The sequence below is a fragment of the Manis javanica genome, chromosome 15, assembly GCF_040802235.1.
Source record: "Manis javanica isolate MJ-LG chromosome 15, MJ_LKY, whole genome shotgun sequence".
NCBI classification, from domain to species: Eukaryota; Metazoa; Chordata; class Mammalia; order Pholidota; family Manidae; genus Manis; species Manis javanica.
Window position 1 is genome coordinate 20,090,414 of NC_133170.1, and position 19,840 is coordinate 20,110,253.

Below are 19,840 nucleotides of genomic sequence, written 5' to 3' on the forward strand. Positions count from 1 at the left end.
ACTGAGACAGAGAGGACAAGTATCTTTCCTAAAGTCACACAGTTAATGGCAGAACCAGGATTTCAATCCATCATTCTGAATCCAGAGAATATGCTCTTAATTGCTACATGTCACCAGCTCCCCTGTGAAAATGAGGCAAGATGCAAGAGAGGAGGGAGGCTGGGTAGAAACGAGATGCAGATGTGTAGGCCTTGCTCTACCACTTCCTTCTTATCCAGACATTCTTTGGACTCCACCTACTGGAAGGTGAGGCCTAAAAGCTTATCATGCAGGAAGAGAAGTTCAAAGATGAGAACATCCTATTTCATCAGGGCTATTGACACAAGGCAAGAGCCTGCAAATGACACACGCTGTATTGTTCTAAAGTCAGGCTGATTTGGACCTGAATCTCACTCCACTATGAGCCAGGTGATTTTTGAGCAAATCCTTTACCTTTTCTAATCCCTCAGTTTCTTTATCTATAAAATGGGATAATGATAATAGCTACAGAACAATCTGAAAGTCTGCTGAGATAAAGGAAAACACCTCACACTGAGCCTGGCACGAAAGAGGCCCTCCGTGAATGTTAGAGAACTGAATCCCTGGGAGTGGGGGATTTCAAAGCCTCAGACGTTCTCTTCAGTCTTTGAGATCTGGAGGAGCTGGGCATCAAGGGTGTGGTGACCCATTCATGGTAGGAGTGACCCATTCAGTGAACACTAAGGGCGGGGCCGGGGCCGGGGACTGCAGCAGTTATACAACTAAGGGAAAGTGAGTCACGTGGTGTATGTGGCCATGGGAACTCTGAGTAGGGAGTGGAGTCCCGGGTGCTGTTAGCCCCCATCTATGGCTCATGTCACTCCAGCTCAGAGACCGGATTCTGGAGAAAAGCCACTCATGGGGTTGTGCCTAATCCGTGGGGAGAGATTAGAGAACAGCAGGGGCCTAAAGACACAGGCATTGACATTTACTTCAGCTGAAGTCAGAGAGAGAGAGGCTGGTCGGTCCACAAGGCAAGCAGGGCTCACCTTTCCAAGGCAACTTCTCCAAGACGCGATTCAGACATACACACATGCAGGTTTATCCTTACCAACGACCTCTCCTTAAAGGGGTGCTAGGATGGGACTGGATCAGGTTAACACCAGTGCATCCATGCACCTGGGACTGCATCAGAGTGTGAGACGGGCCAGGCCTGCCCAGGCTGTGCCCAGTTCCCTGAATGGGGATGCTCCACAGCTCTGCTCCAAGACTCCCCTCCCTCCTGGAAGATCTTCATGTCAGGAATGAAGTGCTCTGAACCTGCAAAATAAATAACCCTTCATCTTGCTTCTGCCTAACGTGCTCTCCTCACCGAAGAATGCTGCCAATGTTGAGAACTTCAGGTCAGCAAGGGAGGTGAGGCACAATTGCAAGCATGCAGTTGAGCCCTGGCCACGACCAGGGGGACAGAATCAGCAGGAGGATGACTTTCATACATCATATTTCACGAAGGCACAAAGGAGTTGGATCTGGGAAGCCTGGCATTGAACGGCATCATCAGCCTAATCCCGCTATAGTTCTCAGCTGGAATGAGCTTCGTCTGGAGAAAGCGGGCTCTGGGGACAGCCAAACCTAGAAAGGAGGCTCCAAACGCTCTGTACCCCAGTGAGCGGATGATCACTAAGACAACAAGGCAGTGCCAAGGCCAGAAGTGCAACGGTGAGGAAGGACTCAGTCAGCCGGATGCCTAAGTCACTGGGGTGATGGGAAAAGCAGACATTTCTCTCTGCAACGGAAGCCCCTGAAAGCCCGTAGTCAAGCCTTAAGCAACGTGAGCCAGTAACGATGATTCTAAAAGAAGAAGGAGGAGCAGGAGGAGGAAGGGGGAGAGGAAGGAGGGGGAGGAGATCCTGCTTCCCACACGCAAGCCCCAGGATCTGAATCTTTTAGGGAGGATACACTGCCTGCTCACATGACCTTTTCTGGATAAGAGTGGAGAAACAGGGCTCACTGATCCTAAATTTCAGGTACGAGAACTGTTCCCAGTGGGACTGTGCTGCAAGAGCAATGGTTGCATGGCCACCAGGTTCACGATGTTACTCTCTACACCTGCCTGGGGGAAAAATAGCTCCAAGTGATAATAAGCTACCTTGGGGATTAAGCCCCTAATTGGAGAGGCAGATGGTCCCGGTTCCAAACTGTTCCAGGCTGTATCACAGTCTGGCTGTGACTGAGTCACTTCCCAGAGCATTTCGGTTTCCCATCTGCAGATACAGTAACAGTCCTAAACCTGAGTGAGGGAGGGGGGAGGGAGCAGGAAGAGTCTGGAAAGAGTCAGTGTAACTTCAGATTCATTCTGGCTTCAAGGAGAAGTAGGCCAGGCACCAATTTTGTCCTTCGGTTCAGCAGTATTTGCTTCTATGTTGGTTGACAGACTTTGCCCCAGCTCCCCAAAAGCCTAATTTCTCGCCAGGAGGGGGGAGCTCCATGGAAGGTCTGGCCTATGTGAACAGCAGCAGAGTTTAGAGATGCATTCCTTCACACTGGCCTCCCAGGGCATGATTTGAATATGTGCCTCAACCAAATAAAAAATCAGTACATATTATTACCCTTTGGGGTCTCTGACAAAGGCAAAACTATAAAAATATTGGTAATGTGTATTGAATATTTTCTGATTATAAAAATGATATGTGCCCATTTTAAAAAATTCAATGTTCAAAACCCATAAAGCGGAAAACAAAAATTACCCATAAATAACAGTGAATGTTTTGGTCTCAATCTCTCTATATGTAAATAAGATAATGGGATCACATTATGTGAATCCCATTTTATATCTGACATTGTATACTTTACATTATACTGTGAGGGTTATTAAATATTCTTCAGAAACATGATTTGTAATAGTTTCATAAAATTCTTTCTTGTAAGTACAATATGATTTATTTGACCTTCACCCATCTGGGGACATTTATGCATGCTCTTTCCTATTTTTCTCCTTATAAATAATGGCATACTTACGTGTTTTTGTATGAATTGATGATTTCATTAGAGTAGATTTGTAGAAGTAAAATCACTGAGTCAAACTTAGCAGGTTTTCAGCGGCAAATAGCAGAAAGCAAAACTCAAACTGGCGTAAAAACAAAGTGACTTTGTTGCCACATGGAAATTAGAATTCCAGAAGGAGGCCAGATTTCAGGTTCGTGGGTCCAGTGAATTGACGATGTGGTCAAGGATTCATTTTCTTTCTCATCATCTGTGAAAGGCAACTCCATCCTCAGCTGACTCCCTGCATGGCCGTAGGATGGCTACCAGCCCATCAGGGCGACAGATGTTCTCCGACACATACAGTAGAAGAATTCCAAGCCAGAGTTTTGAGATACCCCTGATTGGAATATTGATCCTCTGCTGATCTACAGACCAATGGCTGTGCACCAGGGGATCAATGTTCTGATTGGTATAAGTCAACCAGAGACTATCCATGAAGGTAGTCAACTTCCCCCAAACACATGGTCCCTTGCAGAAGGGTGACTGTCCAAATAAAACCTGAGTAGTATTAAGAAAGAGAAAGGTAGAAATGAGGGCTGCATAAGCACTAACAGATATTCTTTAAGGGGTTTGCCATGAATTTCCAAACAATTTTCCTTAAGGGTTGTATCAATGTAAAATCAGCAGTATATTAGAAGGCCTGTCAAACCGTACCCTCACCAGCACTGATTATTTTAAAATATTTTTAAAACTGCCCAACTCCAATTTGATAGACCCAAGTAACTATTATATCCCACATACATTTATATTTCTTTGTTTCTATTTATGTGCTTGTGGCCATTATTATTTCAAAATCTTGCAAGTTAAATTCTGATTATAAATATTCTGAAGAATTCCAAACCTCAGGCTAACCTACCCCATGCTTGACCATTGAGTAAAAGATTGTAATATCTGGGCCTTGTCTCTACAAGTGAGTGGAGTCTAGGCTTAATCTCTAGCCCTCACCTAATGTTCCCTTAATGAGTGCCTGGATGCCCACAATGTCTACTGTGCATCTAAGAAGACAATTTCCTAGCCCCTGCCCCAATCCCTAGTTTGCATCTTGAGTCCCATGGGGATTGGAGCTCTGATATTTTGCTCAAGTGGAAGGCATGGCTGGCTAAAACCTTAGCACCACATTTCCAGTCACCATCCTTTGTTTCATTTAAGCAGGGAAAGAGAGCCCTGCTAAAAAGGTCCTGGACTGCTGTGCCCTGAAAATCTCCACTGCTCACTCTTCTTGTAGACTGAGTCTCTTAAAATGCCATTTTAGCATCTCAGACTAGACCAGTACTTATGATGTAATTTGACTGTTTACAAGGCCAGTTCTACAGCCTGGTCAGTCTCTCTAGAACCGCCCTCCTGACCCTCATTTGCTCTCACCTGCCTTCAGGCACCACTGCTTCGCACCCTGCATCTTTGCTGCAGCTGACCCGATGCGACGCTTCCGATGTCAGGAAGGTCTCCTTCAACACGAACCCCTGTTTGGGTTCTTTTGTAATGTTCCACTACTTTGCTTCTTCCTTCCTGGGGGCTTGGAGTAGAACAGAGGAAAAGATGTATATCATTAAAAGGCAGAAATAGGCTCGAGATTACATTTGACCTTTCAGATAAGGTTCTGGCAAGTCAACAGGAAAGATTCCCCTATCACATGGTTGTGGTATTCACAATAGCAATGAATGCCATGCTGAGCCCAGACCTAGGCTGCCCAGGCTTTCAGAACAGGAAAAGAGAGTTCAGAGGGACTTCAGAAATGTCCTGCAGGATGCTGGCTCTATGTGCTGAAAACCCTGGACTGGTTCCTTAATGCATAGAGTGATGTAGCTAGCTGGGACTTTAGAGATCACCTCCACACATTGCATGTTTCAGCAAAAAGTGCCAACCTTGGGCCAGTGATTGAGAATATAAATATGAGTCAGACATGGTCTCTATCCTCAAGATAGAGGGGAAAGCCAGGACAAATAAATGCATGCAAAAAGCGATATTGGTGCTGTGATAGACATTCATTCATCTGGGGCACAGAGAAAAGAGTGTCACGCCAGATCCACAGATGTACCCTTGAACTCAGTCTTCAAAAGTGCACAGGGTTTTCCTGGGTGCACGCAGTGGGGTCAGATGTATGCTGCCTATGGAGAGAAGCTAGAGGAAAGCTGGAAGGCATGAAACATGCTAGTATATCCTGAAGAACGGTAAGTAATTTGGTGGTGTGGCCAGGGTATAGGTCATGAGAAAGGAGGGGCAAGAAATAGGGCTGCAGAAATTGATCAAACAAGCAGAATTATTTTGAGTTTATACTGAGGGCCAGAAAGGAGAGGACATAAGTATTTATTTCAGATGTCTGTGTGGAGATTGAGTGAGGTGCCATACTGAGAGTGAACTGGAGATTATTGTCACAGTCCAGGTATTAGACAAAAGAGGGAAAGCATAAGAAAGATGGTAAAAATTAGAACACACCAGCTTTGGGCACTAGTTCTACATGGAGACTAGGGCACAGTGAGCAGTATAGGAAAGCTACTAAATTGTTCATTCACACAGTCACATGTTCACTCAATCATTTATTTATCTACTCAATAAATATTTGACTGCTAATTGCTAGTTGGGCTTGAGCAATACAAGCTAGTAATGCTCTCGTCTTTATGAAACTTGCAGATAATTAAACAAGTGGTAACAGTAAGAATGACTGGTGTTGTGATAAGGCAAGTGCAGAGAGATGAGGGGTGATTAATCTTGTCTAGAGGACAGATAAAGCCTAGCTGAGAAAGTGACGTTTATGCTGGTACATAAAGGATGAGTTAAAGTTAGCCAGATAGGGGCAAGGGTGAAGGAAAGTGCTCTACACAGAGAAAAATAAGTTCTGAAGACCAGAGGAAAAGAGCACAGTATATCTGGAAACTGAAAGAGGAGAAATCTGTCTGGAGTAGAGAAAAAGAGGGTGAGGGGCAGGATATGAAGCCAAAAACAAGGCTGGAAGCAGAAAGTAAATGCTTGGTAAGCAAATCAGAGCACTGAGACCAGATCTTAAAGGGCCAGTAAACAATTATGTGGAGTGCAGAGCATACCATACAGTCTCTAAACTCTGCAACGTGCCTTATCATGTGAGTGGCATGATCAGATATGCGTTTGGAAAAAATGATTCTATCTTCATTGTGGAGAATGATCTGAAGAAGAGCAAAACTTCAAGCAAGGAGGCCAGATAGGAGGTCAATGCAACATTCTGATGAGATCAGAAACAAATTATGGGGAGCAAGCTGGGTAGTCCCTGGAATGTCAAACTATGATGGGAAATGAAACTTCACTGTTTCTAAAACATCAGTGGAAACATATCAAGATAGAGACAACTGTATGTTTCACATGTCCTTCTAAGCAGAAAGCAGAACCATTGTATAAGGCTGGAAAGAATGCTTTGAAAAGCCACTGTGGGTGTGGGGGACACCTCCCTGCCTCAACCACCCCCTTCTAACCCTGCAAAGGGAAACGGTAGACTTAACTCACAGCAGATGATTTCTAAATTATTGCATAAGGAAATATGCAAGTGTGGAGGCAGAGCTGAATTGTTGGAAACAATAGGACAGAGGTTGGCAAATATTTTCTATAAAGAACCAAACAATAAATACTTTAGGCTTTGCTGGCCAGATATGATTTGTCACAATTACAAAACTCTGTAGTCATGTTGTGAAAGCATCCAGGGACAACACATAAACACACAGGCATGGCTGTGTTCCAATAAAACTTATAAAACTTGTGACCAGCCCAATAGCTTTAGTTTCCTAATCCCCTTTAGTTTGCAATAGAAGATAATTTGGGCATTCCTTCCATGGTGTCCTTTCTCTGTGCTTTCCCTCTAAAAAAAACAGTGAATTTACACTTAAACAATGTAGCTTTGAAGGCACACCAAAAAATTAGGCTGCCTGGAGAATGAACATGTCTTCCATCCACACTTGAGGATAGATGGTGATCTGGGCTATGGCAGTGAAGAAGGAGAGAAGTGGATGGAGCTCGGGTCTACTTAGATGGTGGCATTATTAGAGCTTGGTGATCGGTTAGATGTGGTGGGAGGCCGAGGATGGAATTAAGAAAGACTTCTGTATTTCTGTTTTTGCCAATTGGCAGACTATGAGACAATAGAAGAGAGGGAGCCTTTGGAGAGTAGGAATGAAGGGAGCACTTAGATGTTTTCTATTTGAATTGTCTGGATGACATGCAGATGAAGATACAAGATGTGATATTTCTGAGCCTAGAGCCCAGAAAACAGTTCCTGGACTGGAAATAGAGGTTTGAAAGTCTTAAGTATGGAAATAAGTAAAATAACTCAGAAAGAAAGAATGACAGAGAACTAAAAACAAGCTCTGAGAAACCCCAGCATTTCAGGGACAGCTAAGGGAAGAGGAACCAGAGAAGGAAATGGAGAAGAGCCAGCCCAAGAGCCGAGAGTAAAACCACACACGTGCGGAATCCCAGAAGCCAAGGAAAGTGGGTTTTGGGAAAGGGAGAAGGGTCCAGTTTACAAAGGGAAAGAGAGCAGAGCTGGTGACAAATGGTGAGCAAGAGGATTTTCCTAGAATGGCGGAGTCCTGTGTATGTAGCTCCCCACAACCTACCTTACAGAGAGGAAGTAAGAAACCCTAGCCCCCATCTTTCCTTTCCTCTTACCCCAGCAGAGGCAACTAATGAGCAGGAATAAATGTCCCAGGATCACCATCCAGGTCCAGCTGCAATGGGCAGGAAGGTTATGTGTCAAGAGGGATAAATCTGGTTTCTCACCAAGGGTACCTGGGGTGCTGGGAGATAATCACTAAAAAGGGTCACACTTGCAAATAGGAAAGTTCCCTTTCCCCTGCTCAGGCCCCTTAGAACATCTCTTCTTTTCTATTCTGGGGGCCACAACATTGTGCTGGGCCCAGGCCGATGTCTCCTCCTGCTCCCCTAGCCATCCCCACCATGCCCTACTGTCTCTCCCTCAGTGCCTCCTCCTCTAGGGCTGTCAGCATTTCCAAAACCACCAGTGCTGGTCATGCCCAGGTAGGCCAACAAGAACCTTCTAGTTTATCAGAGAAGCAGGAAAACAAATCTAATTAACTCCATCCCTGTAAAGAGAAGAAAATGAGAGTTTGTAATGAGGAAGCATTATAATGGGCTGCCCTTGCTGTCCTGCAAGAGAGGAAGTGCTAATTGCAGCAATAAGCCCCTGCTGAGGTCCAGCAGGAGGAGCATAGCTGACTTCCCCACTTGCCAAAACTCTTTTCTCCCTGCCTCCAGGCTCCAGGAGGGAGCGAGGAATAAATCCTGGCTAGCCATCCACCCCAGAAACTCAGACTGCAGCCCACGCCGTCTTGGGACTGTGCATAAACTTAGTGGGCCAGCTCAGGGTGGGTGTACTGAGGATAAGGAACAAAGCCCACAGAGCTTGATGGAGGCCACCGAGAATTAGACTTGGTAGAGACTCTCTTGGGTAAGCTGCTTGCTGGTACTGATCTACAGGCAAAGGCAAGATGCGAAAAGATGGTGTCTTTTCTCCACGCCACCTATTAAGTGACTTTTACATTAAGGGATTTCCATTATTACCCTTGTTTCTCCATCAGATTTCAGAGATTTACGGTCCTGAGGGTTCATCAGTAAACATCAGATTTAATCAGAAAACGTTAGTGATTAGAACATTTACAAGTACCACTGGTTCCCTTCTGTAAACTGGGGGTGTTACAGGATTGTGTCTTACCTACATTGTCATGGCAACCAGCATGCAGCCGGAGAGTAATCCTGGCAAATTTCCCAAGCATCTGCTGGGCAGAGAACATTTGAATCTGTGTGTAACTGGCTTATTGAGCAGTCAGAACTCAGTGGGGTATATGCATAAAATGATTGTATTTTTTCCAGTCAGTGCTTCTATCTTGCTCTGTAGAACCTCCTTTTCTTAATACATAGCACGCCCTTCAATACGACAGTGGGCCGATTCCATAGTCCTGTGGTCATCTTTGGCTCTTGAAGCACAGCCCCGGTTAAAGTTTCAGTGGGATTCAATCATGTCTCCTTCCCCTGCCTTCTGCACAGCTTTGAGCCACATACTCATCTCCTAGGGCTGCTGTAACAAAGTACCACAAACTGGGTGGCTTGGAACAATAGGAATTATTGCCTTACAGTTCTGGAGGCTCGAAGTCCAAAATCAAGGTGGTGGCAGGCCATGCTCCCTGGGAAAGTGCAAGGGAGCCATTACTCATCTCTTCCGGCTGCTTCCAAGTGTCACCCGGCATTCTTCCCCTGTGCCTTCACATCCTCCTCCCCCTGTGTATGTCTGTGTCTAAATGCCCCCTTTTTATAAGACACCAGGCATATTATTAGAGGCCACCACACTGACCTTGTTTTAATCTGATTACCTCTGTAAAGACACTTATTTCCAATACGGTCATATGCCGAGGTGCTGGGGCTAGGACCTCCACATGTCATTTTGGGGGACACAATGCAGCCCATAACAAGCTGAGACCTGGGACTGTGACCTGACTTGGCCACACACCCTACCCCCCTGCCCCTCAAACCCTGACACTCTCAGAAACGTGGGGCTGGAGGCCAAGTGCCTCTGCCTGGCTGGCCACCACTGCGGTCCTCTCTCCGCTGCTTGGCTGACTCACCAGCGTACACAGATGGGCCCCTGAAACTCTTCATGCAGCCAGCTTCCAGTTAGGGGCTCTCTCCCCTCAGACAGACATGCAAGCTCTTCAGAGTGCCCTCTGAGCCTCCCCACAGCACAGGCTGTGGATAAGGAAGATTCGGCTCAGCCTGCCAGCTTCCACCCTTGGTCCCTTAGCTCTCAGACCTGCGAGCTATTCCCCATCTCCCCAGACTCCTGCTGCAGAGACCCAGACACAAACTCCAGAGCAACAGGAAGCGTGTCACTCACCATCCTGTTATGTATGTTGGGCATCTACTTATCTACATATAGGTAGATTGCAGCTAAGATGTAATTGAGACAAATCAACAGCAGATTAATATCTTGGACAATGTAGAAAACTTAGTAAATTGTTATCAATCCAGAATCAATTGGAATCCTCTTAGGGACAATCTGCCTTCACTCCTTTTTTTCTAAGGCTAATGATTGGTTTTGAACATCATTTTTCATGAACTGAGAACTTCTCATGGAGACAGTTGAATAAATAATAGTCACACATTGCTGATTACAGATGAACGACAGTGAAGGGGCGACACATGATGACACCTGCTTACTGATCAGTTTCTACATTCCAGCCACTGCTTATAAAAGCTGTCTCTAATTTCTCCCTCAAGCCCTAATACGAGAGGAACTGTTACTTCCTCTATTTTAAAGGAAACTGCTTACATTACTAAGTATCATGCCCAAGATCAAGCAGTTTGTAAGAACTGCAGCTGTAAGTTGAACACAGGCAGTCTGATTGCAAGTTGACATTCTTTACACTACCACTTCCTGCCTTCTGGAATCCACACCATCCGCGGGCCACCACTGAGTCTTGCTGACCTACGGGATCATTTCTCTACTGGATCATTTCTCATAATTCACCCTTTCTCCCACTCGTGCAATGATGCTCCAAGTCCACAGAGAATTCAAATCAGTGCCTCAAGTCATTGTTTTCCTTCCCACATTAGCCTCTGCATCTCCCTGCCTCTGGCCTCTAAGGAATCCTATGAATTTGTATCCACCTGTGCTGAACTAAGCTGAGTTTCTGCTAATGAATGCTGAGCTTGGAATGGAGTTCATCAATATTTTAAGTTTACATAAGGGTGCAAGGGACAGGGAATAAAAATAGATACAGACAGGGAGGCAAAAAAAAAAAAGTATTCCCCTCAAAAGAAACTGAAGGGAGAGGGGGGAGACTGGGAAAAATTACCACATTCTTTTTACCTCTCATAGGTCTATTTGAAATATTCAGGCTAGAAGAAAATCTATGTCATATAACAAAATTTATGTGCAATTATAATTAGCTCTGGCAATATTTGTGTTATGTTGAAAGCATCTTTGAATATGAATTTGGGAGAGGCGATGGAATGGAAAGGAGGAAGCAGGAAGCTGACAGGAGGGAGGAAAGTCCAGATTGAGGCCAAATGGGGGAGGGAGCGAATTTGTGTTCAAGTTCCTCTGGCCCTGGCTTCTTCTTTCTCAGCTGAGCACCACCTGTCAGGGGACGGCAGCCATTATTAAAGGCACCAGCAATGCCTACAGTAAATGTCTGACCACAGTGTAGTTATTCATAAATGGATGACAGTAATCAGAGAGTAGAGCAAGAGAGGGTGGGCAAAGTGAAATATAGCATGCTCAAGTCCATGAGTTCCATTCCTGGTGTATCTGGATGGAAGACATAACTTACAACTCACAACGACCTGTGATGCTGGGTCTTCTTGTAAGGCAGGGAGAGGAAATACATTTGCCCTGTGAATGTGAGGAGGGCTGAAACACACACACACACACACACCATCTCCTCTCACGTACACAAAGTGCTTGCTGCTAGTGGCACCTTACTGTCTGACAGTCACAGCTTAATGCTTAATGCAGATGCACTAATTCATTTGCATTTCCTAGGAGACATACCAGCCTGAGTCAGGTCCCTAACAGCAGTCCATAGGTGGTTAGAATCAAAACTCTCACGAAGAGAAAATTCACTCTAGCACATGTTGCAAGGAGAGAAATCTGATGGAGGCCTGGCTATATCACTGAAGGGAAAGGAAGAGCTGAGGTCTCAGGTGCAGATTGCTTTTCCTTTTTCAAGCACTCTCAGCGTCCTATCATTCACATCATTTTGGATGATCTTAGTTCAAGATCTGTCACCGTTTATTGCCAGGAAGGGCTTTCTTATATCCAACCTAAGTCACTCTTATTAAAGCACAGGTCTATGTCCTAATGCAGTGACCATCCACAGATACGAAGCTATTACAAAAGCCACTCCCTTCGATTTTATCTCTATTCTCTAACCTCTTAATCATTTTTCTGACCAGATTCCAAAAATTTCTTCCTGCTCCACTGAAACTGTACTGTACTCTGAAGGCCTCATCAGTTTATTTATAAGCAGAAATATTAAATACTCACAAGTGTATCTGATTTTGTAAGGGATCCAAATGCAGCAGTAAAATACACATATTCCCTACCTTCCAGAAGCTGACAACCTATGACCTCTAAACTTGTCAAGTCGCTGTGTTACAGAAATATTGAACTACAGAAGACACAGTAGTTCATTTAACCCACCCAGCATTTTTCAACCATACTCACCAGTGCTACTGATATGTGCATGAGCCACCAGTGTTGGTGGGCATGCCACAGGCCAGAGTCACGTCCAATTCCAGGTCATTTACCTCTCAGGTAAGTTACCTTTCTTTCCTACTTAAGGAACCATATCTATACTCAAGTCAGTGAACACCAAATTATTATTTGGATAAATTAATGCACTTTGATTTATTATTATAAAAAAAGCAAATTATTTGTAAACTTCTGTACCTTGCTCCCATTCCTAATACCACTTCTGAAACACCACAGTTGAAAAGCATTAATTTAACCTAATTTTCCACCAAGTTTGGAGAGTTTCCTGTGATATCCATGATGTATTTAGTCATCCAGTCTTTGGTCAAAAAGTTCCAGAACCAGAGGATCTCTTACCTAACTAGACCCCTCCATAGTCTTTCTCACCTCCATCTTGACCTCTGCAGATTGGTCCCCACTGTCAGTAGTTACAGCCTCTCTACCTTTGAATGATACGCACTGTTCCAACTCTTCTCTGATTATATTTACCCATCTTAGCTGAGATCTGATTTGCCACCTTTAAATACAAATGTAGCCTAAGGTGAAGACTTCGGCCTCTGTTGCATCTCTCTGGATATCCCTCTGGGAGGCCTCCACTCTAAATCAAGCCCTCTCACATCTCCATTTCCCTCTATGAGTTTCGTGCTGAGCTTTAACTCTGTATTTACATTTGTATCTGAATGTTTTCTGTGAAAGTCCCTCCAGTACCTTGAATTTTTCAGATCTAAAATGAAGTCTAAATCCCTTCCCATAGAACTGAAATTTAAAGTTCCCCCTCTTGCCTGTTATTGGGAACCCTAAAATTGCTTATCAAATATCCCACTTTCAGCAGTAAAAAATTTAAAGCCAGGGGTCTTGTCTTATTTATCTTTGTATTTTCAACATCTAAGCCCAGCATCTAGCAAATAGTAGGTGCTCAGTAATTGAATGTGCATGCAGGTGGGTGGGTATTACTAAATCTCCTATAACCCAGGTGTGCAACATTCAAGCCTCACATTTGACCCCACAATCACCCAGCCATGAAACCTGTTGATTTTTCCTTCTCAGTTTCTCTCTCACATGTTTACTAATTTCCACTGTGAATGGCCCCCATTGCCCTTCCCAGTCCTGCTAGCCTCCTGCTCAGACCTGGGTGTCAACCTCCTGAGCAGCAGCGCCTTTCAAAGCCATTCTTTACACTGCTAGGCAAATCATGCCAAGATACTGTGCCCCTGTGCAAAATCTTTAGTGTCTCTTGACGGCATGGAGGGTGATAGGAAGACTCTAGTATAGCTTTCATTGCCTTCATGATCTGGTCTTAATCTTTCTCCCCGGTTTTATTTCTAACTATTCTGTAATTTTTTATCTGCTCCAGCCAATCTGGCTCATTCACGTTTCTGGGACACCTGTTGTTCCTTCCCTGCCTTTACACTTTTGCTGATGTTATTCTCCTCTTAGCCTTCCTGATAATGTCTTTCTTCCTCTTTGTCTTCTCAGCCCATCTTCTTCTCTTACCCTTCCAATACAAAGTCCTGTGTCTTTTGAGAAGTCCTCTAAGCCCACCTTCTTTGAACTCCTAAAGCTTTTACTGTCTCCATTGTTCCTTGGGTAATTAATCACACAATGCTTGGGACATCTCCTGCACCGCTATTAGCTTAAGCTGCTGTTTGTCTCTCATAATGTTATTAAACTTTTCACTAATTTATGTCTTGACTCTATAACTAGATCAAAACTTGCCAAGGGCAGAGACCCTGTCTTATAATTCTCTGTAGCTGCCATAGTATTTAGTATAGTATCTTATGCACAGTAGGCGCTCAGTAAATATGTTGATTTATTCTCCCCCATCCTTCAAAGCCCAGTTAAATGCCACCTCATTTATAAACCCCTCCTGAAGACGCCAGCACACGTTTTCCTCCTCCTAAATTCCATACTTAACTGTCTTTCCCGCTCAATGCACACACAGGATTATGGAGTATAATCCTGTTTGTGACATCTTGTGTATAAAATGTGTTCATCCTACTAAATAGTCTGTTTCTTCAGAACAGGGCCATGATCTTAGAACTCTCCTATATTCTTCTGAGGGCTAGATACTGAGTAAGTTCTCCATATTTATTCATTAATCTAAAATAATTTCAAATTCCATTTAGACATAATCTAACAAGATAGACGTTAGACAAGGTAGCCTAATAATGCTTGAACTAGATATGAATTTAAGTGTCATCACAGTTTGATACAATTTAATTTGTAAGTACGGACCTATGATATTACATATATAATAAACATTAGGACATTTATTTTCTGTCTCTTTGCTTTTTACTGTGATGAAGATACAGCAAGTCACTCGCCTGTGATCTTCCTGGCAAGTTTGAAACAGACTCAAACAAACATAAACAGCCATCGAATGTGTTGTATAAGTTCCTTGCTACCTGTGGTTGGCTTGTGGGGCCTTTACTCACTGGCAGTTGCTTCTTTAGATAACAGGTGTTCAAAAATGGGCTATGATGGCTAATATGAGATAATGCATAATAATTCCCAAATCCTTTGCCTTTTATTTGGTAATAGATTTATTCATCAATTCATTCATCACAGGCATGTGTTGGGCACTGATTGTTCAAGGTGAACAAAGTAGAAATGGCTCTTGCTCTGCAGGAGGAAACTGACTAGGCAAATAACCACAAACCAATAGTGACAAATACTATGAAGAAAAATAACTGAAACATATTTGATATGGGTAGTAAGAGGTGAACTCAACAGGGCACATTTAAGCTGAAGCTTGAAGGATGCAAAAGGAGGTAGTCAAAGGAGAAGCTGGGCACATGGCATTCCAGAGAACTGTGTGTGCCAGGCCCTGAGGGAATCCGAAGAACTGAAGAGCAGTATGGCCGAAACAGTGAATGAAGCAGCTGTCATGAAGAACATACATGTAAGATATTGAAGACATTATACCTTTAATCCTCGCGGAGGGCCAGGCTCCCAGCCTCCCCCTAACTGTAGTCCAGGAGCAGTAAGCTGAGGAGCAGAGCTCTGTGGATCGTGGTTGATCATGGAGGCGGCTGAAGGCAGAGGAAGGACACTGAACCTTGTGACAGAGGCTGGAGTTAACTCCCTGGCTCTACCTCTAGACTGCTGTGTGACCTTGGGCGATTCATTTCACCTTTCTGGGCCCATACGTTATCTGAAATAAGTGACTCATTCATTCACTCAGCGATTAATACAAAACACCTATGTGCTGGGGTATATTCTAGATAAAGATTATATAGAAGGGGATATATATAAATATAGGGGATACTAGTGAGAAATAAAAGAACAATTCCCTGCCTTCCAGTCGCTTGCATTCTAGCAGGAATGGACAAACTGTAAACTATATTCATGTCTCTCTTTGTCTCTCTGTCTCTGTCTCTGTCCCTCTCTCTCTGTCTCTTCTCTTTCTCACACACACACACAAAACGTTAAAAAACAAAACAGCAGGGAAGAGGCTGAGTGGCATTGGAGTATTGTAGGGAAAGCCTACATGGAAAAGACGATGACATGGGAACAAAGACTTGAAATAGGGGAGAGGGTGGGCCAGTGGATATCTGGGGAGAAAGCGTTCCAGCAGAGGGGAGAGTGCCCGAGACCCCGGGGCAGCAGTGTGTCCTTATTTTTTTTTAAGTAGGGGGATAAAAGGAAGTAATGGGTAAGTAATGGGTTTGTAAAGAAAATACGTAATGGATGTAACAAACCTGGAAATACTGAGATAGAATAGAAAGCGTGCAGTCCTTTGAGTGCGGACAGTCAGAAGTCAGAATTATTTTAGGAATCCATGAAGGAGGGTGGAAATGGGTCAAAGCCACCCCCTCCCTACGTAACACTAATGCGGGCCCTCACAGTCCCGTGTGCTCTCTGTGGGAGTCCTGAGTGTCCCCAGAAGAGGAAATCTGGGTGCACGCTGATACCTCAATGTGACAGTAGCTCCATAGTTGACGTATGGGTTCCTGACATAAGTTAAGGGAAGGGCCTTGGAGGGAAAGCCAAGAATTGGGAAATGTTGACCACCTGGTTGCTGGTCAAAGAGGACACTTTGAAGGAAGCCAAACTATCTTAACCTAGTGAGAAAACAGCTAGACGGGGGTGCCAGGGCTTGGTTGAGGATATTTCATCCTGATGTGGAACATCTGCAGAGAAAGCTGAAAGGCACACTGATATGGGAAAGAAAGCACAAAGGGCTTTAAATGACATCAGTGGAAATAATTGGATAAAATGAAAAAACCTATGGAATTCTACAGACAGAATATTTGTGCCCCCCATTCATATGCTGAAACCAAACTCCCAATGTAAGGGTATTAGGAGGTGGGGCCTTAGGGAGATGATGAGGTCAGGAGGGTGGAGCCCTAGGGAATGGAATTAGTGCCCTTAAAAAAGAGACTCAGAGGGCTCCCTTGCCCTCCAGTCACATGAAGCCGTTATGAGCAGACAGCTCTCTATGAACCAGAAAGCTGGTCCTCACCAAACATCGGATCTGCCAGCACCATGCTCCAGAACTATGAGAAATAAATTGCTATTGTTTACAAGCCAATCAGTCTGTGGTGTTCTGTTAGAGCAGCCCAAATGGACTAAGACACAGAATCAGGTCATAATGGATGAGGTGCCCAGTAACACTCAGGAGAAACGGTCATGTTAATATTCACATTGATTCTCATGACTTCACATGTCTATGTTTTGAAGCACAGACTCAGGCCAAGAAATAGATGTTCTTAAAATTTGTCACAAAGAAATAAATACTGCATCATAGGAATGATTGAAACTCAATTAATATGGGGAAGTTGGAGTTGACAAGAGTTGCAATAAGAGTCAGAAGAACCAGGTCTTGTGGCTTATGCTTCTGCCACTAATATAAGTATGGCTACATAAGCTTGGATGAGATCCCTAGCTAATTAGCATAGGCTAATACCTATAGCAACAAGCTCCAAAATTTAACACAATCAAAGTTCACTTCTTGCTTTTGTAAAATCCTAAGCTATAGGTAGCTCTTTTTAGGAAATGATAGAGAGCTCCAACTCCTTTTACTTCTGGCCCTGCCATTTTTAGCACACAGCTTTTGAGGCCATGCTGCCCATCTGCCTCAAGCTAGCAGAAAAAGAAAAAGTTTGGAGGATCCTGCATGGGAGGTGATCATGGACCAATCCTGCAAACAGAGCACATGATTTCTGCTTGGATCCTATTGATAAGAACCTGGTCATATGGCCAGGTTCTAATATCAAGACAGGCCGAGAAAGAGAGTCAAATTTAGTGTGCAAGGAGATGAGGAGCCAGTTTACTAAAGCACTGACGGCTCTGTGCCCCAGTCCTCTTTCAGCCCCTGTACTGGGAAGATCAGAATGAGAATATTTGACTCTTTTGAAACAGCTTAAGGCCATTAACAGCAAGAGGTAAGTTGGGAAGAAGAGGAAGCAACTGATGTGTATTTAGATGGGTTCACTGTAGGTTGGAAACTGAGGGCAGAAATGTCAAGGGGGTGTGTCTCAGATTGAATAGTGTCCCCCCAGAGTTCATGTCTGCCCTGAACTTCAGAATATGACCGAGTATTTGGAAATAAGGTCTTGGCAGATGTAATTAGTTAAGACGAAATCATATTGGATTACAGTGGCCCCTAATTCAATAACTTATGTCCTTATTAGGAGAGAAAACAGAGACACAGGGAGAATACCTGTAAAAACAGAGGCAGAGTGTGAAGTGACGTAAGTCTACAAGTAAAGGAAAACCAATGATTGCCCGCAACCAGTAGAAGCGAGAATGACAAGAAAAGATTTCCCCTAGAGCCTCCAGAAAGAGCATGACTCTTGTTGACATCTTGATCTTAGACTTCTAGCTAGGCTCCAGGACTGTGTGATAATAAATTTCTTTTGTTTTAAGCCACCCAATTTGTGGTTCCTGGCTATGGCAGCTCTAGGAAGCTAAAACAAGGAGTGATACATTCTATCCATGAAAGATTGTTGAGATCTAAAACAGACCATAGGCAGAATATCCAAGCTGGAAATTTGGGTTACAGCTGTAAACACTGCTTGCGCTGTGGACAAAAAAAATTGCCAGGGATGAGGGAAAGTCTTATTCTAGACATTCATATTAGAGGAAGAATAGAAGTAGCAATATTTTATTAAACCCTAAATCAGTAAACTTCAAGTCAGAAAGACATGTTCTGACATAGTTTTTTTTAATTTAGGAATTATTGCAATGAAAAGCCTTATACTACTTCCATTAATATTCAGAGATATACCACTTCCATTAGTATTTCATCCTTTTTGTCAAAACAATAGTTACATTAAAGTGATCCAAGAAAATCCAGGTAGAATCCAGATATCAGGGATCAGTTGGAAAATCCAGGTAGAATCCAGATGTCAGGAATCAATCTTTCTCTGGTCCAGAGCATTGAACCAGGTCATCAAGTACTTACTCTGTGCTGAGAGGGGCTACAGTACAATGGTTAAAGCCATCAGATGGGAAATGATCATCTTTTCTTAAGTCTAACAATCTCCTAAAATTCCACCCATGAATTTAACCTTTAGTAAAGTCCTGTCTCCCAGTATTTCCCTGGTAAAACAGAAGCACTGTGTTAATGAAGGGAGTGACTATGAGACACTGAGACCTTAGCAGGGATTGATTTTGCAATTGGTTCCCATTCTGAACCCCAGTGGTCCATGCGGGGTATGAAATGCGGGCTGGGAATAGGGAAAAGCGTGGTGGGCGGTGGGGCGCTGCTGAGAAGGCATCTGTGGTGAGGGGCTCTATGTATCTGGTCCCCCAACAAAGACAATCAATAGCCGAGGAAGACAGCCCAAGGTGAGCTGAGAAGGTAAAGGGAGGGTTTGAGCGAGTCACAGCAAACTGCTGTCTTCACAATTCTGCCATCTGGAGCTCAGAAATTTCAGGTGCGTGCAATTCGGAGAATCACAGCAAAGCTCGTTTTAGCGCTGTTACCATGTCTGTCTGCCTTGCCTGGCTTTACTTTACTAAGCTGTTTGTCTCAGAACAACAGGAGGCAATGAACGCCACAAGTTATTTATATAATATGTTTCTTAAAAATTGCTTTTCCCCTTCTACCTATAGTCTGTTATTCTCTCATTTTTGTAAGAAAGAAAGAAAAAAATCTCTCCCCAAAGCAGGTGCACCCCAGTCCCACCTTCTTCCAGCCCAAAGTGTGGGGGTTTGTCGGTAAAGGAGCCTGAACAGCCGAGTGGCTGGTATTCTGAACAGACTTTCAGTTCTGGACCCCAGTTCCAGAGCGCAGGCTGGCTGGGCTCCAGCGATCGATGCCCAGAGATGCGGCCCAGCTGTCGGTACAGAGACAATCAGAGGCACACAGTGGCCCCACACAGACCTTTCACCCAAGTGAGGGTTCAGAGTTTTGTATGCGCAGTGTTTCCCACACATTCCTGAGCACAAGAATCAACTAGGGTGTTTATTCATAATGGAGATTCTGGGGCTCCACCCCCACCCTGCTAATTTAAAATCTCAAAGGAGCCTGAGAATCTGTATTCTGGCGGCCATCTCAGCTGAGTGAGTTTTGTGACTAAGGAAGCTTTGAGAACATGCCCGTGGGCAACAGGGAGCCAAGGAGGGTAAGGCAGTTGTGAGAGACAATCATCTGTGTGA